The 22,600-nt window shown below is 43.8% G+C and overlaps 1 long non-coding RNA gene across 1 annotated transcript in view; it reads left to right on the forward strand.

Moving 5' to 3' along the window:
- Positions 1-22,600, forward strand: part of LOC310887051 — a 34,930-nt gene that overhangs the window by 6,034 nt on the left and 6,296 nt on the right. The window contains exon 3 of the long non-coding RNA XR_014575626.1: positions 21,899-22,069. This is a non-coding gene — a long non-coding RNA (uncharacterized lncRNA). The remainder of the gene's footprint in view (positions 1-21,898; positions 22,070-22,600) is intronic.

Genomic DNA, 22,600 nt, shown 5'->3' on the forward strand with positions numbered 1-22,600 from the left:
CCAGTCCCCATGCGCTGCTGCACATGGAGCCCCTTCCTGCAGAGCTGGAGCGAGACGAGGCGGATGGTGAGATGCAGCAGTGGTAATGCAGGGATGCAAACAAAGAAATACAATTTTGCATCAAAATTAGAATATCCCACTGTGCAGGAATCTATTACATATTTGGAATGAGACACTCCTGCTAAACATATTCACATCAAAATAAAGTAATATTGTTCTCTGCCTTATGAATTTGTGAAAGCTAAAGCAGGATGAGGAAGGAGGCATATTGCTGGGAACAATGCTCTGCTCAGGTGGGGTGAAAGAAAGCACCTCTGCCAGCCCTGGCATCTGCTTCCTCACTCTTGGCTCTAACACCTAGTCATTGCGTTTCGGCTAAAAAACCAAACCCCAATCAAATCCTCACATATTGTCATAAGCATTCAGTATCAAGACTTGCTTTCTCCCTCTCCAGACAGGGAGATACACATTTGGATGCACAAATCCATGCAAAAAGGCTTAGGAGGACTTTAAAAAGTTTTCTGTAATTAATGTAATGGGGATCATTTCTGTAAATTGGCCAATGTCTCTGCAAGCTGTCAACCACTTTTGCTTAAAGAACAAAGCATTTCCCTCACATTCCACTGAAAAGGTCTTAATGAAGTTCTGCCCATTTCTGGGAAGCCTAAAAATCTTTATGCTCCTTCCAGAGGAGAGCTGTATACAAAACACCAGGGTTACCATCCCTCTGTGCTGGAGCCTGGCTAGGAATCGAATCACTTTTATTAAAAACACTTTACTTCTGGCCTCCTTTCACCCATTTATTCAGTTCTTTGCTGAAGTTTTCCTTTGAGTCATAGAGAGCTCTTTTAGACCCCTCATTTAGTTTTCCCCTCTAAATTGCTTTTAATAATTAAGTGTAATAGAGAAGCTTTGATTGGATTCCTTACTCAGATGGTTAATTAGGTGTATCTAAATAAGTTACAAAATGTATTCCTTTGGACTCAATTCCTTTTCCTTTATCCAAACTAAAATATGCCATTCTCCAGAGAGTTCTTGTTTGAGAATTGACTGAAGGTAATTATTTCAGATAATTAAGATCACTAAGCAAAGTAATTTAATTTTCCTCTCTGCCTTTTCCTCCCTCCAAGAAATGTAAACGTCTGTGTAACACTATATCAATAAAAAGCCTTTTAAAAGGTTAGGTTGGCAAAGTATGCTAGCATGAAGTGAAATCCAGTAGAGATGTTTAGGAAAGTAATGAAATTAAATGAATAGTTTATTATTATTATTATTATTCCCAAAATACTTTATTTTATTTTGATTCTGCTTCCATGAGAAGGGCAGAGCAGGGACAACAAGCACAAAGATAAGAACTTCTAGGGCCAAATTAGTTGGTTTGATAGCAGCTCTTCTGGGAAGGGCTGGCACTGGCTGGAGCCAGCAGGTGGAGGAGATGGAGAATCACTGGAAAAAGGTGAACGGCATTGAAATGATGAGGCTCCACCAATGTCATATGCAGCAAATTCTATTTTAAAAGGACTGTGGTCAGGGTAGTAAGGGGAAAGCAGTAGTTGTTCAGGACATTGAGAAGAGCTTGTTTTCTTTGCTTGTTCTCTTGTTTTTTTTTTTTTTTGTTTTTTTTTTTTTGTGTGTGTGTGTGTGGTGGTTTTATTTTTTTTTTTTTTTTATTTTTTATTTTTTTGCATCTTTGAATGTTTGTTTACTGTACAATAGGTGATTAGAAAAGTCTGGAAAAAATTTGCTCCAACCTTCTTGTTGGAGGGGGTAATCAGAGGAAGAGAGAATTATTTTTCTGTAAATCATAATGTATCAAATGTTTATTTTTTTTTTATTTAAAGCTGCAGAAGGGATGAAGTTCATATCTCTTTCCTTTTGTGTTTGGTCTTGGAGCTATGAGACAGGAGCTTGTTTACCAAACTGAATTTATTTAACCAAAGAGACTGAAAAGCAAATAGGTTTCTCTTCATTCAGTGAGACACTGAGTTACTTTAGTTCCTGCCCCTTACAGCTTTTTTTAGTTGTTTCTCTGCCCTCTTTACAAATGTTTGTCTTTGTGCAAGTTGTATCCTCTATCTCTGATGTTGCTTGTGAAGAGTTTTAGTGGTATTTCCATAGGAAGTGTCTTTTATAGCTCCTTTTTCCCTGTAACTCAGTGGCGTCTCAGCCTGTAAATTCAGGGAATGCTTGGTTTCTCATCAGTGCAGCATGAGTGGGTACCGAGAAGTGAAAAATAGCAATACGAAGACTTAAGCAGCTTTCAGGATTTAAGCTTCATTCAATCCTGTATCCTGGGCTGGGCCTTAAGCTCAAACCTCCTCTCCAGCTGAGTCAGACCTTCCTGACCTGGCAGTGCTGTTTGAATCCAAAAGCCTGGGGCTGCGGTCGGTCCCAGCGGTGCAGCCCTTCTCCTGGGTGTGGGGCTGGGGGTCTGGGAAGGAAGCACCCTGCATTGCTGCAGCAGTCCGGGCTGGCCTGGGCTGGAGGAATGAACGAGACAGTAAAAACATCGGGGATGCATCTGCATATCTTACGTACTTCTCAAATCATTTTAGCACAGAGGGGATGGATTCGCTGCTCACATTTACCTTAAACTGCTTTGGCTTCTCTTTTGGGAGTCTACCGGAAGCTATTGCTGCTTTTAAGGTCATTTGTAATATGATGCATGCTTTGGAGAAGCAAATGGTCCGGGACCATTTAAATGTTCTTTTGTAGAAAGGACAGAGCCTGGACAGGGTGTCCGCATCTCAGAGTGCCCACAAGGTGCTTAGGAATAGGGGCTGCTTTCCACAGCAGCAAGCTTCCCACCTGTTAATTTCCAAAGCCTAGCTCAGGATTTTTTTTTTCTTAGTTTTAGCCCCTCTCTAATGACTGCATGTTTCTTTATTAAAGCTTCCCGTGGTGTGTTCATTATAATTTGTCTTACGAGGGCCACTCACTGAAATGCACAAACACTTCAGCAGCCTGTCAGTGCTCGGCTTTGAAGCCAGCGCAGAGCCGAATACCATAGATCTGCTATCTTAATTAGTACAAGAGGTTACAGAGATGTTAATGCCTGATCTTGCAGGGATGACAGAGAGGATTAAAGGTTGTAGGATCAGATGCCTGTACAACAGAAGGGTTGTGGGCACTATTTTCCTGTGCTCAAGTTAGCAGGTTTGGGGGGGGTGAGCTTGTTGGTGCTGGTGTGAGGTAGGGCATACAAGGGCTCATGGCTTGCACTTGGGCTGGGATTGGGAACAGGCAGGGATGTCTCTATTCCTTCATACTTTAATGGTATCAAATTCCACTAAAAAATACTTGAAATAATGCCTAACCCTTGGGGCTATGAAATATCATCTTTCAGTGTGTTTGTTTTCTAAGTGGCCTTGCTGCTGTGATTAGGAAGCCCCGCGGGGTGCGGGCACATGGCACGCATCTACTTGGCTCCTCTTCCTGCAGCCAGCAGGGCCATGGTGACCTGAGTGCTGCCCCTGGCACCTGCACAAGGTCTGTGAGATAGCAAGCAGAAATATACTTTTTCCATTGCTTTGGGACAAACTGGAATGTGTGTTTCCATAGTGCTGCCATGCCGAGTAGCACATGTGAGAGGGGTGGAGTGGAGGTGGCACCTCGGGAACCCCCTAGGCTGCATGCAGGGATTATGCCAGGGAGAGGGCGTCTGCGGCATTAGCCCACTGCATGTTCTAGTGCCTTTTACTGGAAATCATATACTGGACAAGATGTACCTTTTGCAGACCTGTTCTCCCTGGCTTTGCCCGATCTGTTCTTGTGGTTCATGTGACGAAATTCCTGAGATGCAGACAGACCTCTGTAACAGCCGCAAGCCTTGCTTGAAATCCTTAAAGCAGGCACTGTGGAGGCATAGAATAACAGTGATATTTGTCTTATTTATAGCTCTTGGGTTTCTGTGTTGCAGTACAGCATTTGAGTCCTTGGCCTACATGCTTCCATGAATGGTCAGTCCCTGCCCAAAATGTTCATAGTTTCAGGTCCTGATTCTTGCAGTAATGTGGTTGTGGCTGAGTCTTTCAAGATGTCTGTATATGTTGAATAATACCCAGCATGTCTAAAAGTGCTAAAATCTTACTGTAATTAACTTATTGTATTTTATGATGTTTCGTGTGCCTCCTTGGCATGCGGAGGATCTCAGATCTTTGATCCAGAGGTGGTGATTTATTGGGCAATTACACATCTACACACCATCAGTCATGCTAGAAAGAGGCACTGTGATCTCATCAGTCTGAGAGAATGTGACATGGAAGGACTTTTATCAAATGAAGGGGGGCTGATGGATGGAGAAGTCATGGAAGTATTGATTCAAGCTAATATATTATCTTCTACATTAATACTGTGCAGACAGTAGCAAATAGGGACTCTCTGCTAGTGTTAGTACTCCCCCCCCCCCCCCCCCCCCTATGAAGAATTGCCCTTCTGTGAAGTTTCACTTCAGTGAGGAATGATATTTTGGAGACATTAAATGATTTCTTATGGAAATTTTAGTTCTTCCATTACAAAAAAAGAAATGGGCAAAATGCACAATTGTTTTTCTTGCATTATCAGGAAGAAATGGTGTGAGGTGATGACTCTGAAAACAGCACACTGCGGGTCCTGGCATGGCTATGTGATTACAAGGGTCAATCAGAGGCAGCACAGCCAGTGATAAACTGTAGGAGTTCTCTCCTAGATCAAGAAGTTGTGGTACTTTTCTATAGGGGCGTTAAAAGGAATGGTGGTCCAGGCCATCCACTTGTAGGTAAACCTTACTGCAGGGCTTGGGCCCGGGTGGTGACTAAGGAAAAGTGAGATCAGCAGGAAAAAATTTAATGTTTAGTACTGTTGACTTTCTAAACAACAAACTGCTCCCGAGTTAGGGTCAGAAAGTGTTATGTGACACAGGCTCTCCCCTACTATTACTTCTGCTTCTTAATTTGAAGGTCATTGCTCTGAGTTTAGCAGAGGCTTTTCTGTTGACTGACGCATTCTTCCTGCTGCCTGTTGCAACTTGTAATATTGGCTATATTAATGTATCAACGGAGTTCCTTTCATGTTCATTAGGCCCAGATGGTGATAAGAACAACTCTGCTTTAAGTTACCTTCTTCCCTTTCCTCCCAGGCCTTTCCTTTCCCACAAAGGAAAGAAAGGGAGGGGATTACTCTTAGACCAGAGGCATTTCTGTTGATGCCTGCCTCCAGAAGTCAGTAGTAGGATAAGCAAATAATGAGGCTAATGTAAGAGACCTTGACTTGTGTTGACAGAAGAAAGGGTGAGCCACCTTGAAGCTTTTATGTTTTATTTGGGATCAGGCTGCTTTGTACAGGATAGAGTACAGCCTTAAAATGCCAGCTGCTGATGGAGATGATCTTTGTTCTGCAGACCACACATGTCCAATAACTTTGGCACAGAGAACCCATCCCCACTGAAGAGAGTCAAGAATGCCTTTTTTTTTTTGTACACTACTTTTGGCTTGCATTTCCTTATATACTCAATTTAGGGGAGAAAACTAATTGAAATAACTAAGTGCACAAGTTAAAATATTCTGAACTTAAGATCGTAATGTCAAATTTATGAATAGTGTCCTTATTTCCTGTAGATTAATGCTCTTAGACTGAAAGGAGTTAAAGCTACTTTTCTCCTCACATCAATTATCCATTGGTTTTTCTCTAGGCACATTGCTCAGGTTTTTTTTTTTTTTTTTTCTCTCTCCTGTAACCCACAAAGCTTAGAGAGCATCAAAATCTCCATGGCTTTTTCCTCTTTTCCCCTTGTCATATCACTGAAGACTTTCAACTTGGAGTTGTCTACATGTTACTTGTATATGAAAGTTGGTATGAATTTGTATGGAAAAAATGCTAAGGAGGATATCTCGGACCACTTTGCCTGTTTGTTCATCAGGCAATAAAACTGAATAGTCTTTCCAGGGACACGTCAGTCCAAATGCTACAGGCTTTGTGGGGGAAATAAAGATTTCTGCTAAACCAGAGCTGAGGAAGGATGTATTTTCCCTGGTCCCCACTGGAGGTCACTGGAACATTGTTTACTATTGTCTTTTAGAACAAAGGAATTGCAAAACTAGTGTTTCATAAAATTAATGTTTTAAATTTTCTAGAGATTTTATCACTTTTACATATGAAATAAATCTCGAAATTACTCATAATCCCTATGTGTAATATGTATTTTATAAATATTTCTTATGACCTGAGGAGATCAGTACAGTCTTTATTTTACAGAATTATGAATTAACTGATAGGAAGTCCAAGACAGGCTTCTGTAATGAGCTGTCTGGGCTCCAGCTCTCTCTACCATACCCTGATGAAGGTGTCCTAAGTGCAAAACCAAAACCCGAGACATTCTATGTTCACCAGCAGGGAACATAAATGTTGCAATTTGCCATTCATTTTATTGTGTATACATTATTATATATGCTAGAAAGATGATGAGCAGTTTAATGTTCTGCAAGGGCCATCTGATTAAAATCAGCTCAGACCAGAGAGGTGAAGAATATATATATATATTTTTTATTCCTTCTGCCCTCGTGCAGGCAGCAGTGCCTGCTCGCTCAGATTTGTGGCAAGTCTGCTCAGATAACCCTCCTGTCCCGGGTGCAGACCCCTCGTGCACAAAGAGTCCTCTGCGTTTGCTGCCGGAGGAAAAGCAGATGCTAGACTAACAGGATCTAATTATCAGTAATAAGAAAAGTTTGGCAACTAGTCACAGAATCAGCAATAAAATGAAACAAAGCTGCTTCTCAACCCATCCATCAAAGTGTATGCAGTTGCTGTTAATGACAGACTGAATAATAATTACTATTAACTAAAAGGATCCATTTATACTTCTCAGTGATATTTAAAGCCAAGAAATACAGACTCCTGACTTTTGGGTGATATCCAATTTTGAGATAGCATTGGGATTTATATTTTAGTCTTTATATGGAAAGTGCATTTGAAATTTTTCAGCTTATGGCGAATTGTGCCATTTGCTGTGGGGTTTGTGAGAGTGTGAGCAGCTGACCGACTAGGGCAGTGGTGGGTCTGCTTGGAAAACGTGTGGGAGGAGTTGGGGATTTCCATTTCAGATGAAGATACTTCCTTTAAATCTGTTCCCACAGAATGCTGATGGACCAAAAAAAAAAAAAATCCTCCTGGATCATTTCTCAAATAGAAATGCATACATGAAAAATGTCTGAATGCAGCACCCTCCACAAGCATTTCCGTTAGTGAAAAATGGGATGTATTGCTGAAAAATTTTTGAACCACGATTTAAGCTGTTTGCGAGCCCATGGAAAACAACCTGGATTTGGGGTGAGGGCACGGGGTCAGCCTGAACTGTCTCCGTTCACAGGCTGCGTGTGGGCCTCGTCCTAATGAAATCCCTGACTGCGCTGGGTAGAGGCTGCCTGCTGACCACACGAAGGGAGTGCTTCTCTGGGCCAGTGATGGTCAACACGGCAAGGATTTTAACAGCTGACAACACGTTCCTGTGTTCTCGCAGCTCTCTCCTTTTAAGCCTTCTCCCAGCTCCACAGTAAGGAAAAAGGTGGTCGAGGAAAAGCTCGGCTTTTGGAGGAAAACTCCTCCCCAGGCCGCGGCCCGGCCCTGCGGGGACCCCTGGCGGCAGGGGCCAGGCGGATGCGGCCTCGCTCTTCGCGACAGAGGGCTCCTGTTATGAAGACTTCAGAGAAGTAATGCTTGATTATGTTTAGTGAGTAATTTTCTGAACCTAAATAATAGGTTCATCTTGAATTGATGATGAATGCGGGGACTTCAGGCCTGGAACACGGATTTGATTAATGCATTAAAATGATGAGGTACTTGCTTGGAATAAGAATGTACTTCCCGATCAGCGCTCTGAAATACGTTGTGACTGAGAGGGATCCTCACTGAATTTTTGTCAACACGGAGCTTTTTGTGGGTTTGGCTCCGCCGAAACCCTGCTGCTGGGCCTGAAGGTGGAGGTCTCTGGTGCTGCCCTTTTTCGAGGCTTTTGGCTGAGGCGGGGCAGGAAAGGCGCTTGGCGTACGATTGTGCTCAGAAGTGTTTGGGTGCAAATGAAAACGTGTGTCTGCGGCTGGGAAAGGCTGCTGGGTGGTAAATAGCTGCAGTCTGTGGCACAGGAGGTGAGCGTGCCAGGCCTGTGGGCCTGGGCCTGCCTGTGGTTCTCCTGGCAGGGAGGCCGCAGCGGTGCCATGCCGGTGTTGCAGGCAGATTTTCCTGTGCTTGCAGTGGTGTAAGGACACCACACATCGCCTTTGGCCTTTAGAGGGGGTCTCCTGTCCTGAACTATCCTATGGAATCAGCATTCCTGGTTAAATAGGTTTGTTGTTTCCAATGATCAAACATGGGGAGGGAAGGATGAAAGGCTGTCATGTTGTTGTGGAAAAGATTTACTACAGCAGAATCGAAACCAGGGATAGCAGGATTTGGCCCTAAAAACAGAAATAGTTTCAAGTAGCAAAAGTGGCATGCAGTTTATGCGTCTTTGTAGAATTGCAGCCCAGGCATGCTGGAGGTGTCCTGCCAAGAGCCAGGTGTCCACCAACATGCCAAAGAAATGTCCCTGTAATCAGACCATTTATTTATGAAACTCATCAGTTAGATATTCAGAATTGCCTATTAGGATGTATGGTATCCAAGCAAGTCAGGAGGACACAGCTCTGTTTACAGTCTGAGCCTGAACTGCTTCTGGAGCAGTACTTCTGCTTTTACTTTGTTTAAAAGCTATTCTTAAATGTTAGCTTTAAAACCCTGGAGCCAAATAACTTCACTGTGTTCCCAGGAAAGCAATTAAGAATCTGTGTTAATAAGAAATCAAGTTGTTTGTAAATTTTAATGGTTTAAAAGATGCCCTAGGGAAATCACCAACAAATAGGACACTTTCATATGGAACTTTGCTAGCCAAGCAGCTCTGTCTATGTTGTAGATGTGATCAATTAAGAATTATCAAGAGAAAAGGACATATTCTTTTAATATAACACGCATAGCCAGAAGGATTTTCTAACATAAAGATTAGGGGCTAGAAGGAGAATGTGCTTTTGTTTCATCTCATCCCCACTTAAGAAGAGGGGAAACATACTGTCTTGCTATAGCCTCATTGGCAGTGTAGGAAGCAAAATCAGGGTGAAGGTGCATAGTGATGGAGGAAGGAAGCAAAATCTGGGTGAAGGTGCATAGTGATGGAGGAAGGAAGCAAAATCTGGGTGAAGGTGCATAGTGATGGAGGAAGTTGCATTCATGTTGCATGTAATGACCCAAAGTGGATTTAAGTGTGCTGGTAGCCAAACAGCATAAACTGCACTCACTTGACTGTAAGCACTTCTCAGTAGTGTGGGTCTGTAAAATATTTACTGGTAGCCTGACAACACCTCAAACACTGATGGAAAACATCCAGGATGAGATTCATCAATTGGACATCAGTAATGATCGAAGTCTGTGCTAGCTTCTCTCTGCAGTCAAAGGAGACAGATACCTCCGATAGGGCAGCAGATGTAAGTTTTAAAATATGATGAATTGTTCTCTGGAGGTGCTGCTCTTTCTCCATTGATTTCTCCTCCCTGATTATTTTAGACAGACAATTGGCATCTCCTTTCAGGTGAGATTAACCCTTTCCTCACACAGCTTCACTGTGGGAATCACATCATTCCCTGAGCAGGTTGTGTGCTGTTCTGCTGCAGTACCTGGCTGCGTTGTGGGTGCAGGCAGTCACTGGGCTGGATCAGGTTGATGTGGTTTCATGCAGCTTTGAGATGGTGATGCAGAGGGGCATCTTCTCATTTGTGCTGGTGGAATAGAGCAGGGGGGTGGCCTAAAGTGGTACTGTAGCAGTGTGCATTTGTACGGGGGGTCAGCTTTGTTTCATACTGTGTTTTTGCCCATGGTAGTTAATCCCTGCTCCTTTTTGACGTGCTTGCTGTAGCACAGTCTGCCCGCTGAACTGATGCAGGCTGGCACAAGGTAATGCTGCATTTTGTCACTGGTGTACAGTGGGCTGAAAAAAGAACTGCATATAGTCAGAAGTTTAGAAGCAAAAACCATTAACCTCATTTTTTTTTCTTTCAATTCCATGATTGCAAAGACCATTTCATCATTTTAAGGCCCAACTTGTGCTTTAAATAACCTGAGGGCTGGCAACACTGCTTTTATTGTGGCTTGGAAACAATCCTGTGAAGAAGTCCTCTTAGTTTCTAAATGTGCTAATATCTGACATATGCAAAGAGCATGAGCTGAGGTTTTCATACCGCCTTCGTAGCTGAGGAAAATATTTATGTGACAGGAATAGAAGATAGAGCTTAAGGCAGAATACTTGTGTTTGAGGCGGGTGAGAAACAGGGGAACTGACTAAGTGACATTAGTCTTTACTGTGATTTGGGCACGTGATAGGTATGTGGTATCCATAGGGCTGAATTATTGTAGTTTATAAGAAATTCATGGAATTACATTTAGTTTTCTGTAATGTATGTCTACACATACATGAAAATCAACAGAAGATTTCATTACTGCTGTGACATGTTCCTTCCAACTTGTTCACTCCTGTGATTATTGCAATTTGTTTCTCCTGAAATTTCTGTAAGGTATGACAAGACACCAAAGTTATGGTGAGTTACACAAAGGACTCCTTTGCATATTAAAGACTTTGTATTGTCACTTGACTAAATTTGGGAAAACATCTACCACTGTGAATGTCATTAGAGAGATGAATTCCAGTGCTCATTACTGGGGTGCTGTGACAAATAGGTGGAGGAAGGACTATAAAGTGGCTGCGTGCTTTCTTCCCAAGCCTTGTCGGTGCTCGTTTTACTTCCCTCCATCTCTAGCAGTCTCAATCCCTTGATAATAAATGCAGCTCGCATATGAACAACCCCCCAGACTGATTTCTCTCCACTGGAAGAAGTGATTTAAAAGAACAAGAAAAGGCATTGAATGTGTTCATTATTGATAATCTTAAAGATTTACTGTAGGCTTTCGGAAAAGCTGCTGCTTTAAAGCAAACTGCTTTTATCTCCTTTTTTGTTTGTCTAGTTGGCTTTTGTGGGTTTTGTGTTTTTTTTTTTTTCTTCACTCGGTAGCTAATGTAGGTAGAGGTTTGATTTTTTTTAATTTTTTTTATTTTTTGTGATGGAAATTTGTATGCCTCCGTTATCAGTGGGAAAGCTCCCTGGGATCCGCACGAGGAGGTGTTCTGCTTGCAGCAGTGTGCGCAGTCTCAGACAGCGCGCTCTGCCCGCGTTGTGAGCTCAGCAGCTGGTTGCCCTGGTCGTGGAGAAGGGGCTGTGATTCTGCCTGTTGGGCATCAGGCTTCTTTAAAGCTTTCTGACTTGTAAATATTTAAAACCAATAAAAGTCTTGGCAAAATAATGGAGAAATCTGCTTGGCGACCAAAACTTTCCAGTCTGGTCCTTCTGAGCCCATGCGGTAATGCCTGCTGCTCTTTCTGGTTCGTGTTTCCCCGTGCTGTTTCAGAGCACCTGTCCGGGGCTTCAGGTTAAAATGTTCTTCATGTGGTGCGTTACTGGAGTGCAAGAAGCCAGCGGAAATGGAAGAGGAAGTGGAGTTTAATTCAGATGAATTCCCAGCTGCTCCTTGTGGTAGCTTAAGAGAAGATGTCGACAAGGTAATTATCACAGCGTTCTGTTTCATTGCCTCCAGCTTTCTCCTCGAGGGAACAGAAGCAGTTGGTGCAGTGCAAGAGATGGGATGGCAGATGGGAGTCAGGTGCGTACTGACTAAGCTGGAACGTAGGAAACCAGGAGAATGGGAATCCATACTAAAAAGCCAAGGAACGGTGAATTTCTCCGTTGGGTTCTGACCTTTCTCAGTGCACATCAAAGGGCAGAGTAAGTCAACCAGTGCTCAGAGTCATTAGACATTAGAGATGTTTAAAGTACAAGGTATCAAGCTGGGAGGTGTAGACCAGATGTACTCATTCACCTCTATGCCCTTCAGTCTCCAGAAGTTCCAAAATTTCTAATTAAATCTGAAAATAGGTTCAGGGATGAGCAGATGGCATTAGGAATCAGGAGGTGTGAATGAGCTGCCACGGGGATGTGAACTTGTCACCCTCATAATCTGTTGATGGGCACAGCGAGACCTCCATGCTGTCCTGAAATTGCTGGCTTTTCGGAAGGTTGCTGCCAGAGCCAGGTGAGGAGCTGGTGGAGATTATCACGGGGAGAGCAGGTGGGTCACAAGCCTGGGCTTGATTCTGTGCAAAGCATGCTCGTTATTTTAGAGTAATTAGGTTTTCTATATGGATGATTGTCAGGAAGCAGACAGCACTGACCCCAAAGGTCCGTGCAATTGGAGAAGCATCAGCTGATCAATACCTTGAACAATCAGGACCTCCAGTAGGAACTTGTTCACCTCTTCCCCTCTGTCTGGACATAAGCACCCTGAACTTGAGGGCGTTTGTAAACAAACACAAACTCTCCAGAAACAAAACTGCAAAACCAAAAAGGGAGGGCCTGACTCTTGCGTGTAGCGGGGAAGGAACATGACAGCCTAATAATTTCTTAGCTAAGATGAGGTGTGCAAATGGATACTGAAAAAGCAGAGCAGGGACAAATTTACCCTAATATTTAGAGCAAGGAAATAACTTTGCTGTCCGCTTTTTTGGGAGCAAGTCACCTTCCTGCTGCTTTATGCTCTCCCGTTCTGGTGTGCTTTCCTCAGCAGGACCTTGGGAGAAAAGTGCCACTGAAGCGTGTTTTTGCACAGAAGGCATAACTGGCTGTTTTGAACTTGCACACATTTAGAGGCCTGATGGCTAATGAAGGTTCACAGGGTTAAAAGTTTAAAAAAATAAATAAAAATAAAACCCAATAAATTGTATAACGCTTACCAGGATGCCAATAGGGCACAGAGAACTTGGTGTATTCGGTGATCAGATTCAGCATGATGTATGTCGAAGTCCGTCTGATCTAGGCTTTTCCAGCATGTGTAAGTGCCAATGTATCAGGCAAACGTAAATTTGGTGACACATTGGAGCAAAACCAGAACTGAATGAACTTTGTTTTTTGCCCTAAGTAGCTGGAATGAGCCAGGTAATTTGTGTGGAAACCGGTCAATTGGGTGCTGTCATTCAGTTTTCTAGAGTGCCTCTGCCTTCCGCAATGTGCTATTTGCTTCTGAAGCAAAAGATATTTCCCAAAGGTCTCTGAGCATGTGTAGCTGTATTTCATCCCAATAGTTAATTCAACAAAGAATACTGGAACACAGAGTATCAGAAAACATTTTCTCTGTGTGCAGAAAGCAAAACCATATGCTCAAACCCCATCATCAGTTCAGAGGCATTTTAATAACCTCATACTTCACCAATCAGAATAATTAAACAGGCTCATTATTTAAAATATTCATTGTATCCCGATTCCATGTTTGGCTTTCTTGGTCAATTTGGTTCTTGCTAATCTGGGGGAAGGAAAGAATGTTCTCTAGTGCTTAATTTGCATTAAAAACACTATAATTTGTAAGTAAATTGGAAAGCTTTTAAGTGGAGAGGGAACATCAGTGACTTGACAGTCAAAGCTCTCCTTTGTTTTTTCAAGCATAATGTTCCAGAAAGATGCTCTTCCTTTCTTGGAATTACATGGCAGTAAGAATGAAGCCTTGTAATTGTTCATTAATCTATGGTTATTAGGAGACTGGTAGGAGAAAGCACCAGAAAAGGAAAAACCCAAAGTGAGTAGCATCTTTCCTGTGATGCCTTTATTAGAAAAGTGGTTTTAAATTTTGTAAGTTATGTTACGGGAGGGGGAAGTTATTGTCAGAAGACCCACAGCTGGTCTGTGCAGTCGAGGCTGGGGAAATGGCGGAATTGCACCGCTCCACGAGCTGCAGGGAGACCTCTCCTGCCTGCTCCCCACCCCGAGCCTGGTCCAGCTGCTCAGCCTGGTTTCTTGGATCCGATTTCTCTTTTTTCCCTACTGCCAAGTGTGCAAAACTTCCTCTTACTGGTGAGCTGATAGGAGTGGCCCACAAGGACTAATAACTAAAACTTGGCCAAAAGAAATAAAAGGGTATTACAAACACTTCCCTGTAGCTAAATAACAAAAAGTTCCTCCTTGATCCTCATCGCGTATAAAATTTATACTTTCCCTATGTCACTAACCTGACACAAAGGAAATGTCTTATTGGTTTCATTTGAAAAATGGCCAAAGTGTGAATCTACTTTTCTTCCTTTTTTTGATATATCTGATTGCATGGATATTTTTGGAAAAAAGTCTTATCTGTTATATTTAAAACATTGCTTTCTTTGTTACTTCCACCTCTTTATTTAGGAGGATGGTAGAGGAGTGAGAACTGCAGTGGAGAAGCTTATTTCAATGCAAATCTATCGTTGATAATTGCGGTTTTAAAATCTTCTCAACCTCCAGCTGAACAGTGATAAAAGAATAATGGCTGTGAATTATGAGCTGTTCCACTTACCTTCAAAATAGTTCTTACATTGTTGTGATACTTGAATGTATTTATTTTTGTACATCTTTTGTTTAACACACATATGGTTCTTGTGGGTTTTATTATATTTTAGGACCTCTCTGGTAATTCTGCATCCATATTTTTGTTGTGGGCATAGGAGGCTAAAATAATTGGTTCTCTTCCATGCTTCTAAAGCAATCAGATCCGCTTTGTATATTATTCTGTTTTGAGGCTAGGATAACGCACCAAATATGTTGGTATCAAAAGTGATCTAGGGAAGTCTAACGGGCTAGTTTTGTGCTGCTTTGAACACTTTCTGGGTAGGTATTTGCAGAGGTGGGCTTAATTCGGAGCTGTTAAGCTGCTTGTCATCACTGAAGTCCAAATTTCTACCAGCTGTGGATATTGTGATGAGTGCAGAGGGACTATGAAATGCAACAGGGGTGAGGCGGCAGCTTTTTACACCCATTATGTATTTCTTCTGCATATAAATGACCCTAGAGGTTGTGGCACGGAGGGACCTCAGCCAAGGGAACTCTTACCCTGCGTGCAAATGTTTGACGGTCTGGATCAACTCATGAGAATTTGTTCACTTTCAATCTGATTTTTGGATTTCTTGATTATTTTTTTTTGAAAATGTTTGTTTTAATGGTAACCGTGAAAGTTACCCTGAAGCAAAGGGCGAGGCATTCTAAATAGCACTAAGTCCGGAAAACGTAAGGCTCCTAAATGTGTTCTTAAAACCACAAAGCCACAAGCTCTGCTTTTTTTCCAGGCCTAGTGATAACACCTTTCCCTCAAATCGTGGTCTTGGTTGGTTGTAGCAGGCAGGTGCTATAACTGATGGCTATATTTATCTGCCATGGTAGAAGAATGGCAAATCAAGATGGATAAGTTTCCACCTGCCTGAACTGACAATTTATCACCCTAATTCCTAATGGATCAAGCACTTGCTAAAAGAGGGTAATTGTTTGGATGTGAACTTGGTTTTCTGACGTAAGGGATTTATGATGTGTCAGGTTGTGGACATAAAGTATAATACAGTATGCTAATTCTTGTCATGCTCATGCATGTCATATGATGGTGCAAGGCAATGTGACTACCTAACGTGTAAAAGTGGCAAGCGTCTCTAATGGGAAATGCCCCCTGCACGTTCCTGGGGCGCTTATCAAACGAAGTCAGCCTAATGGGAGTCGTAGCATCTTGCAGAGCAGAACGGTATCTAGCTGTGTGTCACTTAACACTGGAAACAAAAGCTATTTTTTGAGTGTGCTCAGAAGAGATCACGGGGCTTGTGCTTCTGTGCTTTGTTTCTGTACAGTTCGCAGGCCTGCTGGAGAACCAAATGAAAGACGCTTGGGGAGACAAATTCCTCCCGAGCTGAGTGTGCTCTGAAGAGGCAGGGTTTTTTGGTCCCAGCAACTCGATGAGAATGACGTTAAGGACAGAACTAATAACAAGCAGATGAAGGGAGCTCAGCCTCACAAAATGGCTTTCGCAGCTTGCCAAGGTAGGAAAGAGATGTCTGATCTCAATCAGCAGGATAGGACCAGACTGCTAATGTATAAGTAGGAAGATAAATTGTCAGCATAAGGAGCTGGATCATCTTCTGAAACCCCGTAGTTCAGCATGTTCTCCTTCTCACTAAACCTTTTAATTGGCCATCTGGATGGGCTGGGCTGGATTTGGACAGAAAGAAAAGCCTGTCTCATCGTGGAGGATATTACTTCCCTGAAATTGTTGCACCTTTAATTTGAGGCTGCTGCTGGCATTTGTTATCCATGGCTGTTGAACATACATTTGATTCTGAAGACAAACACTGAGTTGTCAAGGATTGGATTTTTTTCTCACCTGCCGGAGGAGTGTTAGACCCTATTGTTTTTGACAATGCACCTCAATTAGGTCTTAAATAAAATGGGTAGTACATGCTCTGAGAAATTGGAGGACAGAACTGCTTGATTTAGGCTTAAGGATGATGTTTCTCCACAAGGGAGCCACCAGTCACAATAATTACATTGCTGTCTTCTCATAATATGATTTATTTAGATGTTGCTGTATGAATTAATTCTCTCTAATTGCTGCTCTTCTCACTGTAAATCAAGGTTTCTTGCTTTCTGGAGAGTAGTGAACATGATCCTACACTGAAGTAATTAGTCCAATTAGAAAGGAAAGCAGATGTGGAAAACCAATTACTTTCAGGAATATGCCGACTCCTATGTAGTCCAAATGCTGTTCAATCAAAATGTAACAGTAATTTAATAAAACATTGTTTTATTCATAAACTCTCTTCAGCAGTAGGACTCCCCTGGCTTACACGGAGAAGCCAGTTTGTGAGCTTTGTGGTTGGTGAGCTTCCTTTTAACCTGCTCACAATTTGCACAGTTGCAGCTCCGCTGAAAGAAACCACCTGGAGGTCACAGTGAGCGAGGGCAGGTTTCCTTCCTTCTCCGAGACACCGAGCTGTCACCCTGCAGTGGGAGTGAAATGAGCTGCTCTCCTTGGCATTAGTGCACTTGTCAAAAAAATATCCAGCAGAGAAGATCACCAGCAGAGGTGGGTTGTCGTGGTTGCACCGCTGACTGTAACAGTTGTTCTGCAGGTGGTGTGAGAGCCCGCAGTCCCTGCAGGGAAAGGCAGGAAAGGTTTCAGTGAAACTCTCCGTGGTACGTGACCCGTGTGCACCGTGCCACTTGCTCTGCCTTGACCCTATCGGTGGGGTTGCACCGATTGATGCTGGTGGAGAATTTGAACTTCATAAGCTTGCGGAACTTCACAAACTAAATAAATCTATGAGGAGAAATGCAGGTACTGAAGTGAGAGGAAGAATGGTGTTTAGCGGAGATTTAAAAGGAAACTGAGAGTTGACAACAGCATCGCAGGGGTCTGAGGATGAATCGTGCTGCTCGGCTGCGAGTCTGCAGGAGGGGACTGGAGCTGAACCTGACAAAGCGTAAGGAGTGAGGAGGAGGGAAAGCACAGAAGATCTTAGTGCACGTTGCAGAACTGAATGAGCAGAACCTAGTCCTCTTCATGCAGTGCACTCACCTGTACTACTGCTGGAGCAGAGTGGAGCCCGCGATGAGGTGCCGCTTACCAGCAGTAGCACTGCATGTGTGGCTGCGCCTGCCTGTCCCTTTCATGCCCTCACTTTAAGCTGTGACTTTTGCACCAGCAGGGATCTTTCAAATTTATATCACCTTGGGAGAAAACAGAATGAGGCCAAGTAGCATGTAACTGCTATGTTATCCCAGACCTAACCATGTTCTTGCACAGCTTTTGTGCTTGGGGAAGTACCCCAGTGTGACTCGAGCAGTAAGGTACTCCGGTCTCTTCCACGCGATATAGGTCAAATCCACCATATGCTCCTTTAGGGTCGGCACATCTGAAGTTACCTGTTTTCTTCTGAGAGAAAGGCTGCCACGCCGCGGCCAGCACTTGCAGTCAGGTTTCATCAAAGCAACTCTGCAAAGTTTCAGTCTCAACGTTTCCATTAGGCAAGGAGGAGCTCAGGTATTTGGGTGTAAGTGGTCGGTCCTATTGCCCATCTCATGCTGCTTCTAGTTTGGGAACAGGATGTATTTTACAACGAATGCACTTTGTTTAGCATACAGAAGTAATCAATAAAGCATCAAGTGTGAGAAATGGAGGGAAGCAAATGCTCAGCACTTTTCCCTGTAATTAATTTTACAGTGGGGTTCTTGGGGCTGTGGCTGTCCCAGCCCTCCCCAGGAGAGGCATGGCCAGAGACTGAAACACGGTGTGTCTGCAGCATGAGCCAAACAAAACCAGGATTGTCTCTTTGGGGGTTGTTTTTAAGCTCTTTGTTACAATATGCATAGAGGAGTTTTGCTCTGGAAGTTCACCCATCTATTTTCTTCTATCTACTGCACGGAAGACAAGTGTTCTCATAATTGGGCCATTAAAGAAGGTGTTGAAATGTTGCTAATTGTCAAAGGCAATTAAGTGTAGCAACATGTCACAGGTAAATTAACAAGACTCCAGGTGTTTTGAGCAAATTGCATTTCTGTGGGTGTGGAACAATTCCTATCCTTTCTGCTAGCTGTCTGTACGGTTTTGGTGTGCCGGTTTTTGGATTTTTTTCAGTTGTGCACTGGTGTCTGTGATGCGCTGTGTATTGCACAGCCCCAATTCTAGTTGTTAAAATCCGTACTACTGTTTTCTGGAAAAGGTTCCCTTTTCTAACCCAGCCTGTACGCTCAAACTGTTGTCGGTCTCGCTCTGACCCAGCCGAAGCAGAGCCGGTGGCAGTTTGATGGTTTCAGACTTGGGGCCCTCTGGAGGGAGATCCCAGTGATGGGGGCAATACCTGGGAACCGGCAGCCCAGCGAGTGCAGTTGTGTGCCCTGTCCCCTCTTGCTTTTGAGGTTGGCAGTCATTAATTGAGAGAATTTTGGTGCCTCTCTCATGGCCTTTGAGGAGATGCCTGAGCAGCTGCTGCAAGAAGTGCCTCGGCGTGAAGGGTGGATTCAGAGGCAGGAGCCCAGATCCTATTTGCTACTGCAGCATCTGTGCTGTGCTTTGCAGGTGGCATCCTCCCCTCCTCTCATCCCTTCTGCAGTCCTTCAGCTTCCCTTTGATCCACACATTTCAGTACCTCGTTGCTGTTCACATGGTGCCCAGCCGCTGCCTTCCCGCTCTGTGCGTGCTGCCGCAGCGTGGGGCGGCGCAGCGGTTGTCATTCACCTGCTGTAACTCACCTGCGCCTGCTGCCCTCTTTGTACCTCTGAAGAGGAGACGTGGAGCTTTGCTCGGTGCATGTACAAGGACGATGTTGTAGGAGAGGGAAGCCACCTCCAGCAGAGCTGTGTGCACCTGGGAGCATGCAGCCGGGCGGCACGGGGCTGTGGGACAACCCTAAAATGCTTCCTGAGGAGCGTTGCTGGAGGGATAACAGCGGGCTTGGTTTACCCTCCTCTGCTACGTCGCCCAGGTCTTGACTCCAGGTCTGCCACGGAGCTCCTGGGTGGCCTGAGCTTGCTGCTGCCCAGGGAAGTTTTCAAAGAGGCAGATAAGAATCGCAGGTCAGTCTGTGCTCAAATCCTTAGCGGTAGTAGTGGTGCCAGTGCTTGGCAATGTGGTGAGGGTAAGTGCGCTGATGTTGGGGTTCCCACAACGATTCACATGCTTCAGCAGTGGAAGTATCAAATACCCTGCAGCTGTTTGTTCTTAGTAACTACCACGCCTAGTTAATGACCAGATTTTCTAAATATGACTTTACTCTGTTATTTTACTTAGAAATCCTAACAATTTAGGATCTTTTAGCGATAAAAATACTAAGAAACGATGTGTAAAAACAGACTAGTTCTGTTTTGTTTGTGCATTGTGTGCTCTGTACATGCAAGCTGCTACAGCAGGGGTTTAAGGTTTGTGTTCAGTAAAATGCTCATTTGTCTGAGAAATACGGGAGACGTAGTCACAAGGCTGCTGCAGACATTTCTTACTACGAACAGCAGCAATGCTGTGATTTGTGGTGTTCCTGCATAGCTGTTTTCAGGAAGGCCTGCAGTGCCCCAAAAGAATTGCTGAGAATATTTAGTTTTAACCTTTGAGTAAATATCATGGCTTTTTATTTTTAATTACAATTTGAGCACAAAATCTGGAGTTCCTAGACTGGGTGGCCAGCAGCTGTATCGCTCCTGCCAAAACCCATGGCATAATGCCCTCCCCTGCCGCTCACAACACTGTGGATGTTAGGAGAGACCACAAAAGGGTGGAACCGCCACGTGGTCCCATAATTAGCACTCTTTGTCTCTTTTCTCTTCCCGATGCATTAGATGCCCTCCCTGCAAAAAGATTTGTGATTGTGTGTACGTGCAAACGCGCGCTTGAGGGTGGGTGAAACCTAATTGTATATTATTAAAATATTATGATTTTTCCCCTTCCAAGCTGTAGGCGATACGGAGCACCTCCCTGATGTCTCGTGCAGCTGGCTTTGACTGGCACTTGCAAGGTTGTCCTCCAGGTGCTGCATCAGAAATCTTTTGACACAGTGTCAGTAATTAAGTGTACAATTAAGAGAATGTCTGCAATTAAGTTCAATCAGTCAGTCAATCAAATCTACATTTGTAAAGGGTTTCTAAAGGGCCTCTTATCCAAGCCTCCCCTCTGCTTCAGAGCTCTGCAGAGTTACCACCAGACACGAGGCGGTGCTTATGGCAAGAGGACCCAAAAAAAGGGCTGGGGGGTTTGTAGTACAGGCAGCAGAGGGTATTCGAGTAAAATAATAAAACTACTTTTAGGTAAGGAATTTAGATTCATCACTAAAATACAACTGTTGAGTCAAAAACTTTGCTTTCTCTAGCTGTCTCCCTGGCTGCTCACCTCAGCTCAGTCATCGGTGTCACTGCTGATCTTTCTCCCTGTGGGGGACAAGGACAGAGGGCAGGTACGCTGGTGGCGTGAGCTGTGCTGGCTTCACGGCCTTCCAAGCATCGTTCAGCTCCCAATGCTTTTGGCAGGGAAGGACTTCTGTGGAGTGGCTGCGTACTTGCTGCTCTTGTGGCTGCCCTGCTGCGTGTGCCGCCCAGGAGATGAATCTTGAGTGAAAGCATTGCCTAGTTTGTTAGAGGTATTTGAAATATTCTCTTCAGCTGTACGAGTTACAGCCTATACCATGCTTGGATTTCTTTTCATGCTCCTCAGTACAGCAAATGGCTTGTGTGCAGAGGGCTGGGCCATGGCTTGAGAGGTGCCAAAGGCCCCTGGGAGCAGGGCTGCAGCGACAGGCACCGCTCAGGACGGGGGATCCCCAAGGAAGTGCACTGGTCCCAGGTTCTCCGTGTGGAGCCGAACCTCGCGTGTCGGCGTGAGTGAGCCTGCACGTGCAGGCTTGTTGGGGCTGGAAAAGGGCCGTGTTTTGTGGATGGATGCACCTGGAGCTAATAAGGCACCAAGTACCAACAGTGGCAACCTCAAGAAGAGGCTGCCAAATGCATGAGCCAAGCCTAGCAGTTGGTGATACTTGGGCTGGTTTTTGTTTGTTTGTTTGTTTGATCTCATTCCTTTTACCTTAAAGTAAATTCTTCTTGTCTGAATAGCCAAATTTAAATCTTAGGTGCTAAGAGGTGGAAATACTCGATCTTTAGACTGCACATATTACTCAGAAGAGTAACTTGAGGGTTTTTTCTTGTCTGTGGTGCTGCATCAATTTGAGCAGTGAGCCATGGTTTCTTTGATAATGAGCCTGCATTTACATAGTGCCTGTCATCGCTGAGGAGTTGTGCTAACTGCGCCGTGTATTGACAAAGACTTGTCCATAGCAGTGCGCCTCTCTGGTAGGTTGTCTGCTATCTCGTTATGTTCATTGCGTTAATGTATGGATGTTCATTGCTTTAATGTACGGAAAGCTGTTAGGCAAAGTGTCCTTTGTATTGGCGGGGGGGGACAAATGGCTAGGTAATATATTACTGTGAGTGCTGTAAACATTCCCTAGCATATCATTAATACCCAACTGTATTTCTGTTTTCAGAGAGCTCACAGTGCCCCACGAAGAAGGCCTCTCAAGCCCAGGAAGCTGAAGCCAGCCAGGGAAGGAAGGGTGAGAGGGCAGCCCGTGCAGCATCACACCTCGGGGGGCTTGGAGCAAAACCGAGCAGTTTCTCTGTGCCAGGTGCAGCTCCTTGGACCAGGCAGTGGGAAGGTAGGTACACTTACTTTATTACCTTTATGCACAAGTTTTCTTGTTTACCAAATCTTTCATCTGCTTATGTTTGGCACATTATACGTACACTTCTGCACTTTTACTCTGTCTACTTAGATTGATCCCCTTCCTTATCTTTTTGTTCCTAGTGTTCTTGTTACTGCTGTGCAGTAATCACAACCAGAACTCTAAGGAATGGCTTGTTAAAAATCTCAGTTCTGAGATTCCCTGAGAAAAATATTTAATGGGGAAAAAAAATCTCTTTTTGGTTATGTATTTCAAGATACCTACAGAGATAGAGTGCTATATGGATAAGTGTATTAAAAAAAAAAAAAGTAAAGGATTGGCAGGATCCTGGTTTGAATATATGCTGTGCTCCTGGTATTGTAATGATTTGGTTTGGAATCAAGAGTGTAACTTTAATTATTAGTATTAAACAGGAAAATTATTTTTTTGTAAGATGTCCAAGACAAGCTGCGTGTTATGCTTAAGAATGAGCCTGGAAATAAATGTCAGAAGCTTTGGGAACTT

The sequence above is a fragment of the Anser anser genome (assembly GCF_964211835.1).
Source record: "Anser anser genome assembly, chromosome: 27".
Taxonomy (NCBI): Eukaryota; Metazoa; Chordata; class Aves; order Anseriformes; family Anatidae; genus Anser; species Anser anser.